The following is a 13,710-nucleotide window of genomic DNA, read 5'->3' as shown; positions in this document are numbered from 1 at the left end:
TAGCTGTGACATCTGCAGATTTATATGGCTAGCATAATTGTGTGCTGACTTTTCTTCAGTAGTGACAAGGCATACATGCAGAATTTGAAGGTAGGGTTCTACTTTATTAGTATGTCATGTACCAAAGATTCCATTTAGATAAATTGAGGTACTTTTTTTACATAGACTTGCAGGTTTTAGACCCACCCCATTTCCTTTTTAATACTATTAGTTTCATTCATCTGTGGAAAAATTAAGTATTTCATAGTTCATACTCTATATATACTCCATAGGAGATTTCCTTTTAAATATTGGGAACCTTTAAAAAACTGGAGATAGAAAAGGGGTTCATTATAAATTTGAAGCAAATAATGACCACCGAGAATTTATTGTTATATTAACATGAAACTTTTTTATTTTTGCCATCAGGCACCAAGAGTACATGATAATTGAAATCTCTATTTTAATTTTAACTCATTTTAATGATTACCTTATTTTCATTGTGATTTTTTTGTTTGTTTTCTAAGAAAAAATTGTGCTTTATGTATCTTAGAAACTAAGCATCTTTTAATGTCATTGCATTTATAAAACAATGCTTTCCTATAAAATTTCCTATATGAAATATATATATTAGAATGACAGCTAATGAAATCATTGACATATATTTAAGGGAAAATTGCATATGAAAAGAAATTAGTATTCTTTGGTTAGGCGTATTTGCCAAAATGCTAAAGTGAAATGGCAAAATCTCCAATGAGAACATTTTGAATTTTTGTAACAAATGATTTTATTTTTCATATGGGGGTTTGGAGTGGAGAAGTACTCAGATGATGACATGATTTCCTTCATGATACTAATATTTTAAAGGTGGAAAAGAAAACCCTCCAAATTGAAACTTTGAACAAGGTAATTCACTAAATTCCTACTTGGTTTTCCTATACCTAGTTTTAATTATGGCAAATAATAATAAAGTCAGGCATTGGTATTTGTTAACTTCAGTGGATCTTTGTAAGACAGGCAGAGATTTTTGTTTCAAGAATCTTATTTATTTTGGACATAAGGTGAAAACAGCCTCAGAATCTTACTGCCAGTATTTGTTTATTCAGAATAGCTCTCAATTTTCTTTTTTTTCTCAACAAAAAAATTCAGTGTCAATCAGTTAGATCATGTAACATCCAAAGCAAAATTTTGTGGAAGGCTATCTGTGTCATGATATTCTGGTATAAAGGGTAATACACTAAGTTCTTTTGACCTCTGCAGTAGTTTAGTGCAAAATTATATGTATTTTAATATATGTGTTCCAAGTAGAGTTTTTGAGAGACAATGTACTAAAAGACCAGTGGCTCTAAAACTTGAGGATTTCACCAGCATCTCTTGCGGGGCTTGCTGGTCCCCACTCCACAGTTTCTGATTGAGAAGTGTTAGAGATGGCCTGGGAATTTGCATGTCTAACAGTTTCCAGGTAATGCTCCTGCTGCTGGTCCTAGGAATCATTTGTGAATCATTACCCTGAGGAAACAGTCTTGTTCTGATAGGTGGGGCCATGCTCAGTAAATCTTTAATCCAATTTTCTGTCTCCCATGGGTGGGGCTGTGTTCCCTCCCTGTTGTTTGACCTGAGGCCAAGCTCTGGTGGAAGTAATGAAGATAATGGCAACCTCCTTCAAAAAGAGTATTAAAGATTTACTGAACATGACTCTTCTGCAAAGAGAATGCACTGGTCATAGCAAACACCCTCTTCCAACAACATAAGAGAAGACTGTACACATGGACATCACCAGATGGTCAATACCAAATTCAGATGGATTATATTCTTTGCAGCCAAAGATGGAGATGCTGTATACAGTCAGCAAAAACAAGACTGGGAACTGACTGTGGCTCAGATCATGAACTCCTTATTGCCAAATTCAGACTTAAATTGAAGAAAGTAGGGAAAACCATTAGACCATTCAGGTATGACCTAAATCAAATCCCTTATGATTATACAGTGGAAGTGAGAAGTAGATTTAAGGGACTAGATCTGATAGAGTGCCTGACGAACTATGAGCATAGGTTCCTGACATTGTACAGAAGACAGGGATCAAGACCATCCCCAAGAAAAAGAAATGCAAAAAGGCAAAATGGTTGTCTGAGGAGGCTTCTCAAATAGCTGTGAAAAGAAGCCAAAAGCAAAGGAGAAAAGGAAGGATATACCCATTTGAATCTAGAGTTCCAAAGAATAGCAAGGAGAGATAAGAAAGCCTTCCTCAGTGATCAGTGCAAAGAAATAGAGGAAAACAATAGAATGGAAAAAAAACTATAGATCTCTTCAAGAAAATTAGAGATACCAAGGGAACATTTCATGCAAAGATGGGCTCAATAAAGGACAGAAATGGTGTGGGCCTAACAGAAGCAGAAGACATTAAGAAGAGGTGGCAAGAATACACAGAAGAGCTATGCAAAGATATTCATGACACAGATAAGCATGTAGGTGTGATCATTCACCTAGAGCCAGACATCCTGGAATGTGAAGTCAAGTGGGCCTTTTGAAGCATCACTAGGAACAAAGCTAGTGGAGGTGATGAAATTCCAGTTGAGCTATTTCAAATCCTAAAAGATGATGCTATTAAAATACTGCACTCAGTATTCCAGCAAATTTGGAAAACTCAGCAGTGGCCACAGGACTGCAAAAGGTCAATTTTCATTCCAATCCCTAAGAAAGGCAATGCCAAAGAATGCTTAAACTACCATACAATTGCACTCATCTCACACGCTAGCAAAGTAATGCTCAAAATTCTCCAAGCCAGGCTTCAACAGTACTGAACCGTGAACTTCAGATATTCAAGCTGGTTTTAGACAAGGCAGAGGAACCAGAGATCAAATTCCCAAAATCCACTGGATCATAGAAAAAGCAAGAGAGTTCTAGAAAAAACATCTATTTCTGCTTTATTGACTGTGCCAAAGCCTTTGACTGTGTAGATCACATAAACTGTGGAAAATTCTGAAAGAGATGGTAATAGCAGGCCACCTGACCTGCCTCTTGAGAAATCTGTATGCAGGTCAGGAAGCAACAGTTAGAACTGGACATGGAACAACAGACTGGTTCCAAATAGGAAAAGGAGCACACCAAGGCTGTATTTTGTCACCATGCTTATTTAACTTACATGCAGAGTACATCATGAGACATGCTGGGCTGGAAGAAGCACAAGCTAGAATCAAGATTGCTGGGAGAAATATCAGTAACCTCAGATGTGCAGATGACACCACCATTATAGCAGAAAATGAAGAAGAGCTAAAGAACCTCTTGATGAAAGCGAAAGCAGAGACTGAAAAAGTTGGCTTAAAGTTCAACATTCAGAAAACTAAGATCATGGCATCTGGTCCCATCACTTCATGGCAAATAAATGTGAAACAGTGGGCTCCAAAATCACTGCAGATGGTGACTGCAGCCATGAAATAAAAAGACACTCCTTGGAAGAAAAGTTATGACCAACCTAGACAGCATACTAAAAAGCAAAGATATTAGCAACAAAGGTCCATCTAGTCAAGGCTGTGGTTTTTCCAGTAGTTATGTTAGATGTGAGTTGGACTATAAAGAAAGCTGAGCATTGAAGAATTGATGCTTTTGAACTGTGATGTTGGAGAAGACTCTTGAAAGTCCCTTGGACTGCAAGAACATCCAACCAGTCCATCCTAGAGAAAATAAGTCCTGAATGTTCATGGAAGGACTGATGTTGAAGCTGAAACTCCAATACTTTGCCCACTTGATGCGAAGAACTGACTCATTTGAAAAGACCCTGATGCTAGGAAAGATTGAAGGCAGGAAGAGAATGGAATGACAGAGGATGAGATGGTTGGATGGCATCACCAACTCAATTGACATGAGTTTGAGTAAACTCCAGGAGTTGGTGATGGACAGGGAGGCATGGCGTGCTGCAGTCCATGGGGTTGCAAAGAGCTGGACATGAATAAGCAATTGAACTGAACTGAGCTTTGCCCAGGACCCAGAGATTCCTCAGAGACTGTGACATAATTGTGTTTGAGTGTCTCCTGTGGAGATATGGGTCAGTGGTGGTCTGCTGCAGGGGCAAGGGCTCTGGGTGCAGTAGACCGGTGTGTCGCATAAGCCCTCTTGGAGGCCATTGCCATTAATTCCACCATAGTGCTGCCAGAACATACCCAGGACTGGGGAAACAGACTCTTGGTGGTTATAAACAAAACATTGTGTGCACCAGGACCCAGGAGAAAGGAGCAGTGACCCCACAAGAGACTGACCCTGACTTGCCCAGGAGTATCCAGGAGTCTCTGGCAGAGTGTGGGTTGTTGGCGGTGGCCTGCTGCAATATTGGGGGCACTGAATGCAGCAGTGCTTGCATGGTACCTTTTAAAGGAGGTCACAATTATCTTTATTATCTCCACCATAGTTTGGCCCCAGGTAAATAACAGGGAGGAACACAGCACCACCCATCAAGAGAAAATTGGATTCAAGGTTTACTGCCCATTCATGGCTCTGCCCATCAGAACAAGACCAAGTTTCCCACTCAGTCAGACTCTCCCATCAGGAAGATTCCATAAGCCTTTTATCCTTCTCCATCAGAGGGCAGACAAACTGATAACCACAATCACAGAAAACTAACCAATCTGATCACATGGACCACAGCCTTGTCCAATTCAATGAAACTATGAGCCATGCCATGTAGGGCCACCCAAGACAGACAGGTCATGGTGGAGAGTTCTGACAAAACATCTTACACTGGAGAAGGGAATGGCAAACCACTTCAGTATTTTTGCCTTGAGAGCCCCATGAACAGTATGAAAAGGCAAAAAGATAGGACACTGAAAGATAAATTCCCCAGGTCGGTAGGTGCCCCATATGCTACTGGAGATCAGTGGAGAAATAACCAGAAAGAATGAAGAGATGGAGCCAAAGCAAAAACAATACCAAAAAAAAAAAAAAAAAACAGTTCTGAATGTGACTGGTGATGGAAGTAGAGTCTGATGCTGTAAAGAGCAATATAGCATAGGAGTCTGGAATGTTAGGTCCATGAATCAAGGCAAATTGGAAGTGGTCAAACAGGAAATGGCAAGAGTGAACATCAACTTTTTAGGAATCAGCAAACTAAAATGGACTGGAATGGGTGAATTTTAACTCAGATGACTATTATATCTGCTACTGTGGGCAGTAATCCCTTAGAAGAAATGGAGTAGCCCTCATAGTCAACAAAAGAGTCCAAAATGCAGCACTTGGATGCAATCTCAAAAATGACAGAATGATCTTTGCTAGTTTACAAGGAAAATCATTCAATATCACAGTAATCCAACTCTATGCTCTGACCAGTAATGCTGAACAAGCTGAAGTTGAATGGTTCTATGAAGACCTACAAGGCCTTCTAGAACTAACACCCAAGAAAGTTGTCCTTTTCATTATAGTGGACTGGGACGCAAAACTAGGAAGGCAAGAAATACCTGGAGTAACAGGCAAATTTGGCCTTGGAGTACAGAATGAAGCAGGGCAAAGGCTAATAGAGTTTTTACAGGAGAATTCACTGGTTATAGCAAACACCCTCTTCCAACAACACAAGAGAAGACCCTACTACACATGGACATCACCAGATGGTCAATATCAAAATCAGATTGATTAATACTCTTTGCAGCCGAAGATGGAGAAGCTCTAAACAGTTAGCAAAAACAAGACTGGGAGCTGACTATGGCTCAGATCATGAACTCCTTATTGCCAAATTCAGACTTAAATTGAAGAAAGTACGGAAAACTGCTAGACCTTTCAGGTAGGATCTAAATCAAATCCCTTATGATACAGTGGAAGTGACAAATAGATTCAAGGGATTAGATCTGAAAGAGTGCCTGAAGAACTATGGACAGAAGTTTGTGACATAGTACAGGAGGCAGCGATCAAGACCATCCCCAAGAAAAAGAAATGCAAAAAGGCAAAATGGTTGTCTGAGGAGGCCTTAGAAACAGCTGAGAAAAGAAAAGAAGTGAAAGGCAAAGGAGAAAAGGAAAGATACACCCATTTGAATGCAGAGTTCCAAAGAATAGCAAAGAGAGATAAGAAAGCCTTCCTCAGTGATCAGTGCAAAGAAATAGAGGAAAACAATGGAATGGGAAGGACCAGATATCTCTTCAAGAAAATTAGAGATACCAAGGGAACATTTCATGCAAAGATGGGCACAATTCATTGTGAGCAGAAATGGTAGTGACCTAACAGAAGCAGAAGACATTAAGAAGAGGTGGCAAGAATACACAGAAGAACTATACAAAAAAGATCTTTAAGACCCAGATAACCACAATGGTGTGATCACTCACCTAGAGCCAGATATCCTGGAATGTGAAGTCAGGTGGACGTTAGGAAGCATCACTAGGAACAAAGCTAGTGGAGGTGATGAAATTCCAGTCAAGCTATTTCAAATGCCGAAAGATGATGCTGTGAAAGTGCTGCACTCAGTATTCCAGGAAATGTGGAAAACTCAGCAGTGGCCACCGGACTGGAAAAGGTCAGTTTCATTCCAATTTCTAAGAAAGGCAATGCCAAGGAATGCTCAAAGGACCACACAGTTGCACTCATCTCACACACTAGCAAAGTAATGCTCAAAATTCTCCAAGCCAGGCTTCCACGTGGACCATGAACTACCAGATGTTCAAGATAGATTTAGAAAAGTCAGAGGAACCAGAGATCAAATTGCCAAAAACCACTGGATCATCGAAAAAACAAGAGAGTTCCAGAAAAACATCTACTTCTGCTTTATTGACTATGCCAAAGCTTTTGACTGTGTAGATCACAATAAACTGTGGAAAATTCTGAAAGAGATGGAAATAGCAGACCACCTGACCTGCCTCTTCAAAAATCTGTTTGCAGGTCAGGAAGCCACAGTTAGAACTGGACATGGAACAGACTGGTTCTAAATAGGAAAAGGAGTACGTCAAGGCTGCATATTGTCACCCTGCTTATTTAACTTATATGCAGAGTACATCATGAGAAACACTGGGCTGGAAGAAGCACAAGCTGGAATCAAGATTGCCGGGAGAAATATTAATAACCTCAGATAATGCAGATGATACCACCCTTATGGCAGAAAGTGAAGAGGAACTAAAAAGCCTCTTGATGAAGGTGAAAGAGGAGAGTGAAAAAGTTGGCTTAAAGCTCAACATTCATAAAATGAATATCATGACATCTGGTCCCATCACTTCATGGCAAAATAGATGGGGAAACAGTGGAAACAGTGGGGCTCCAAAATCACTGCAGATGGTGATTGCAGCCATGAAATTAAAAGACGCTTACTCCTTGAAAGGAAAGTTATGACCAACCTAGATAGCATATTAAAAAGTAGAGACATTACTTTGGCAACAAAGGTCTGTCTAGTCAAGGCCACGGTTTTTCCAGTGGTCATGCATGGATATGAGAATTGGACTGTGAATAAAGCTGAGCACTGAAGAATTGATGCTTTTGAACTGTGGTGTTGGAGAAGACTCTTGAGAGTCCCTTGGACTGCAAGGAGGTCCAATCAGTCCATTCTAAAGGAGATCAGTCCTGGGTGTTCATTGGAAGGACTGATGCTAAAGCTGAAACTCCAATACTTTGGCCACCTCATGTGAAGAGTTGACTCATTGGAAAAGACCCTGATGCTGCGAGGTATTGGGGGCAGGAGGAGAAGGGGACAACAGAGGATGAGATGGCTGATGGCATCACCGGCTTGATGGACATGAGTTTAAATAGACTCCAGGAGTTGGTGATGGACAGGGAGGCCTGGCGTGCTGTAATTCACGGGGTCGCAAAGAGTCGGACACAACTGAGCAACTGAACTGAATTGAACTGAACTGAACATCACACAAAATGCCAGGCTGGATGAAGCACAAGCTGGAATTGAGATTGCCGGGAGAAATATCAATAACCTTAGATATGCAGGTGACGCCACTCTTACGGCAGAAAGAGAAGAGGAACTAAAGAGCCTCTTGATGAAAATGAAAGAGGAGAGTGAAAAAGCTGGCTTAAACTCAACATTCAGAAAACAAAGATCATGGCATCTGATCCCATCACTTCATGGCAAATAGATTGGGAAACAGTGAAAACAGTGAGAGACTATTTCTTGGCTCCAAAATCACTGCAGATGGTAACTGTAGCCATGAAATTAAAAGACACTTGCCCCTTAGAAGAAAAGCTATGACAAATCCAGATAGCATATTAAAAAGCAGAGACTACTTTGCCAACAAAGGTCCATCTAGTCAAAGCTATTGTTTTTCCAATAGTCATGTATGGATGTGACAGTTGGACTATAAAGAAAACTGAGTGCGAATGAATTGATGCTTTTGAACTGTGGTGTTTGAGAAGACTCTTAAGAATCCCTTGGACTGCAAGGAGATCCCACCAGTCCATCCTAAAGTAAATCATCCTGAATATTCATTGGAAGGGCTGATGCTGAAGCTGAAACTCCAATACTTTGCCCACCTGATGTGAAGAACTGACTCATTGGAATAAGACCGTGATGCTGGGAAAGACTGAAGGCAGGAGACGAAGGGGATGACAGAGGATGATATGGTTTGATGGAATCACTGACTCAATGGACTTGAGTTTGAGCAAGCTCCAGGTATTGGTGATGGACAGGGAAGCCTGGTGTGCTTCAGTCCTTGGTGTTGCAAAGAGTTGGACACGACTGAACTGAACTGAACTGACCCTGAAGAAAGAGAAGTAATTTTAAAGATAGAATCCCCTTGTTCTCCATTAGTGGATTTATTGGGGGGCATTTAATCCAGATAGGTCTGCATTTCCTTAGCTGTAAAATGGAGATTAATGCTACTTACTTGGGACTGTAGGAAATGAGATAGCCAAGTTGGAAATGCCCCATCCGACATGCCTGAGACTCGATAAATGCTGATTCCTTTGGTTCATTCTTCCTTTACTATTCTCAGGTGGAAAGTAAGAATTAAACTTAGCATCTTCTAAATTCCTCTCAACTCTCATATTCTATGTGCCTGGAAGTTCTCTGGTTTAAGAGACAATGCCAAACAGTGTTTTGGTGCTTTATAGAGTTGTGTGGTGGTAACATTGCGTAGACCATAGTTTTGTTTTTTGCCTTTGTTACAGCTTAGCATAGACTCTTTAAGTTTTCCGTCAGATTTCTAAAGCAGCATTGAAGAAGTTGTATCTGAACTTGTGATGATTTCTGGATGCTGAGGGTATCAGATAAATAGGTACACTTTTCTAAGTAACTGGCCTTGTTAGAGTCTCCACTATGTTGCCTCCTATAAGGCATTCTCAAATATCTAGTTTTCATTACCTTCTTCATTTTCAGACAGTGTTAAATAAGCTACAAAACAAATTCAAGCTAAAACTATAAGCATATAATTTTTACAGCATGAAATTGTTCAATATTTTAAAAATAATCACTAGTGTATTATTCACTGTTGTGAATTTATAATCTGAAAACTTGGGGATGCTCAAAGTACTGGGCTAAAATACTATTAGATGTGTTGTGCTGTTTAATTCCACCTTAATAAAGACAATAATCACAGCTAGGGTCCTTTTGCCCCCCCCTCATCCACCATCTAAATCTATAGAGTAAATATGGGGATGAGTACAGATAAAACAAAAAGCATACACGGCTAATTGGTTGGAGTTTGGAGACATGTGTGGAACTTGAATAAAGCATTTGGATCCATCCAGAATGGTCTCCTTAAACTGCAGACTGCTGGGGGCCTGCAAGATGAGCATTGGAGACTCGGGTGGAAGAGTTTTCCCCTTATGTTGTAGGCTCCAACTGCATATGAAATACTATTTTTAAAAACCTGAGCAGAAAGAGGCTAGTAAGAATGCAGATAGGACATTGAGAATGCTAATTCCCTTGGTTAGTATAACATGAAATATCTGATAGTGGCAAAACAAAAAAGTCAAATGTCAGGATGCAATGTAAGATAAAACTTCATCTAGTATAATCTAAAGTAGGTCTTAATATTCAGATTAGTGTTAAGAGATTAGGTAGCAGTATTTTTGCGGGACCAAGAATATGTATTTATTTTGTATTTCTTTGTAGTCACCCTGGTACATTCTTGTGAAAGTTTGTTTTGCACCCAAGATACTTTCTATGCAGTTGACTCTTGAACAGTATAGGGGTTCATCTGAGTATAATTTATCATTGCCTTCTGTATCCATGGTCCCACCACATCTGTATATTAACCAGCCACAGACCTTATAGTCCTGTGTTGTGCTGTGCTTAGTTGCTTCAGTCATGTCTGACTCTGCGACCCTATGGACTGTAGCCTGCCAGACTCCTCTGTCCATGGCATTCTCCTGGCAAGAATACTGGAGTGGGTTGCCATTTCCCCCTCCAGAGTATCTTCCCAACCCAGGGATAGAACCCATCTCTTAAGAACCACCATCTGTTAAGTTTCTTGCATTGGTAGGAGGGTTCTTTACCACTAGCACCACTGGGAAGCCCTTATAATCCTGTAGTATTTAGTGTTGAACAAAATCCACGTATTAGTGAAGCTGTCCAGTTCAGACCTGAACAGTTGTTCAAGGGTCAACTGTATTAAAATTTTATAGTATATTCTTAATCCCCTTTGACTAGGAAACTAACGCTGAAATTGTGTGTCAGCAAACTATGATTTGTATTTTTACACTAGACAAGAATGCATCGTTCTGGTCAAGTTGCCACATTTTAATTTTATCTGATAGTTCTGTATTGAGTGATCAGCAGCTAAGTGCAAATACTCCCATCCCTGTAGTAGAGATTATTTTATATAAAAGTCACCTTAATTACTAGACCCAGAAGGCCAGAGGTAATGAAAAGTACTTTAGAAAGATGAAATGTTAATGATAAATTAAAGGGAATAATCTTAGATAGATTTTCTTAAGTGTAATTTAGTGCAGATTTTGGTCTCAGATTTGTTATTAAACTTGATAATTTTATTCTTCCATCTGTTGAATAAAACGAATATTTTCAGATTTTCAGAACTTGGCATATTTAAAATTTAAATATAATTATAAAAATTAATTCTAATTATTATGTTATAAATTCTGTTATAATACAAGGTCAGAAGTATCCCAGTTTTGGAGGCAGTTTGAAACTGCTTATTTTTATACTATATGATTTAAGAAAAATTGTTTTATAGACTGAATAACCTAATGTAAAATATGTATGATTTATTTTAATGCATTTGTATAAAATCATTTGTATATTCTTACAGTTTGCAGTTTCTGTTTCAGTAAAAATATGTGAAAAGTTCAGATATATCCTTGTGCAAACCACTATTTGATTCCTAAAGTTTCCTTTTATTGAAACATTTGCATTTATTCTTTCATGCCTGAATCTCCAAGATATATCTCCTGTGATAAAGTAGGTCTTCCTGTAGAACAATGTGGTTCAGCTTTAAGAGACCAAACATTAAGCACAATGAGATGCACATTATACTTATCAAGGTCTAAACCCCGGTGGCGCAGATGATAAAGAATCTGCCTGCAATGTGGGAGACCTAGGTTTGATCCCTGGGTTGGGAAGATCCCCTGAAGGAGGGCATGGCAACCCATCCCAGTATTCTTGCCTGGAGAATCACATGGACAGAGGAGCCTGGCGGCCTACAGTCTATGGGGTTGCAAAGAGTTGGATACAACTGAAGTGACTAAGCACAGCACAGCACAAAGCCAACTCACAAGGTGACGTTTTTGAATAATAACTCTTGGGAAGGTTCTCTGTAGGAGAACCACGTTCTATCTCACAGTAAGGCCCTTCCAGTGAGTTTTCCTCCAGATGGAACAACTCACTATTTTACTGAGTATTATAATAACCATTTCCACCCAGAAAACAAAAGCTACTCAATTATTTTAAACAGGGAATTTAAAACAGGATTGATGCTCTTTAGTTAAAAGAGCTGAGAGAACCAGTAAAAGACTGAAGCAGCTTGGAAATAAGCATCAGCAGGAAGCCAGTCCTCTCTCTAGGTTGGTGGGACAAAGCCCACAGCCAGGTCTGCAGGAGAAAGGTGAACCTCAACAGAGAAGAGCAGGAGCTGTTCATGTGATACAGCTAGAAACAAGACAAAGACTCTGCTTTCCCTTTTCTTTCTGCCACTGACTCCCACTGCAGGACTTGCCTGGGAGCCAGCTGCCGCAAGAGCTTGGAAATTGGAGCCTTTGGATGTCAACTTGTCTGAGTTACAGAGCAGAGGTCATGCAGGCCAGAGTTGGCACAAGCACTAAGTAGCTGGCTTGCACTTGGAGGCCCAATTGTGTGGAAAACATATATCTTTAAAAAACAGAATTACAGTATGTGAAGATGTCATGTACTGCGACAGGAGTACAAGAAACACTCTGAAACCAGGATTGGTTTTGTTCATCTCAAGTCCACTCCAAAAAGAGGAATTGGGGGAAAATACCTTCCCTGGACATCTGTCATCATTCCCATCCCTCCTCCTCCACTTCTCACTGCCATCGTTTCCTCTCTTCCTCAAAAACTGGCTGCTTTAAAACCAAACATAAATATAAAACATGAAAAACATTTTTTAGTGACTGAGAGTTTAAGAACTAGAGAATTCAGGATAGTGCATTCATGGAATTGTTGGAAAGAGGAACTAAAACAATTTCTTAATTTCTTGAAAGACTCTTGAAAGACTGAAAATAGAATCTTAAGGAGATAGTGTTTTCAAAACTTCGCTCTATTTAAAACTCTTCATCTTAATTTTTTGAAAACCCATTAAGCACTTGTCAGTTCTCACCATTACAGATAAATGTTTTGAACTGAACTGGTTTACTAACCATAGGATCATTGTTTTATAGTTGGAAGTTTCTCTACAGAATATCTAATGATAGAATTGGGGTGACCATATATCCCAGTTTGTAGAGGACAGTCCTGGTTTATATCTGTTGCCCTAGTATAATCATTAAGAAGGCTCCAATGAAGAATATAATTTATATTCAATTAATGATATGCTGGGCTTCCCTGGTGGCTCAGTGGTAAAGAATCTACTTGTCAATGCAGGAAACACAGGTTCTGTCCCTGAGCTGGGAAGATCCCCTAGAGAAGGAAATGGCAACCCACTCTAGTATTCTTGCCTGGGAAATCCCATGGACAGAGAAGGCTGGTGGACTGTAGTTCATGGGGTCAAAAAAGAGTCAGACACAACTTAGTGACTAGACAACAACAACAGCAATTATATGGCTGCCCTAATGTACTCTATATGTTTCCTGACAAGTAGGCTACTGACAGATTTCACATTCTCTGACTCCCAGTCTAGTGTTCATTACTCTAGATCTGTGTGCTTGCGTGAAAGAAGCCATATTGATCAACGATCTTGGGTCTTTTGATCAGGAAGATAACTCCTGTCTTGAAGCAGTTTTCCTCTTTGAGAAGAATGCTAGGATACTTCATGGAGGTAAGTGAAGAACCTGATTATCTGCTTGTGCTATTGGCCCAAATTGTTCTTTCTAGGGCCATAAACCAGTTATTAAATTAACAAGCAAACTTTTATTTTTCAAGTTGATTGAGATATAATTGAAAAACTAAGTTGTAGTATGTTTAAAGTGTGAGGATTTGATCCATGTATACATTGTGAAAGGATTTCTACTATAAAGTTAATTAACACGTCCGTTACCTCTCATAGTTATTTATTTTTTGGTGAGAAAGCTTGAGATCTATTCTCAGCAAACTTCAGTTATACCATAAAGTGTTATCAACCATAGTCACCAAGCAGTACATTAGATCCTTAGAACTTAACTCATTTTATAACTGAAAGTTTGTACGCTTTA

The sequence above is a fragment of the Bos taurus genome, chromosome 2 (genome assembly GCF_002263795.3).
Source record: "Bos taurus isolate L1 Dominette 01449 registration number 42190680 breed Hereford chromosome 2, ARS-UCD2.0, whole genome shotgun sequence".
NCBI classification, from domain to species: domain Eukaryota; kingdom Metazoa; phylum Chordata; class Mammalia; order Artiodactyla; family Bovidae; genus Bos; species Bos taurus.
This window is presented reverse-complemented; position numbering follows the sequence as displayed.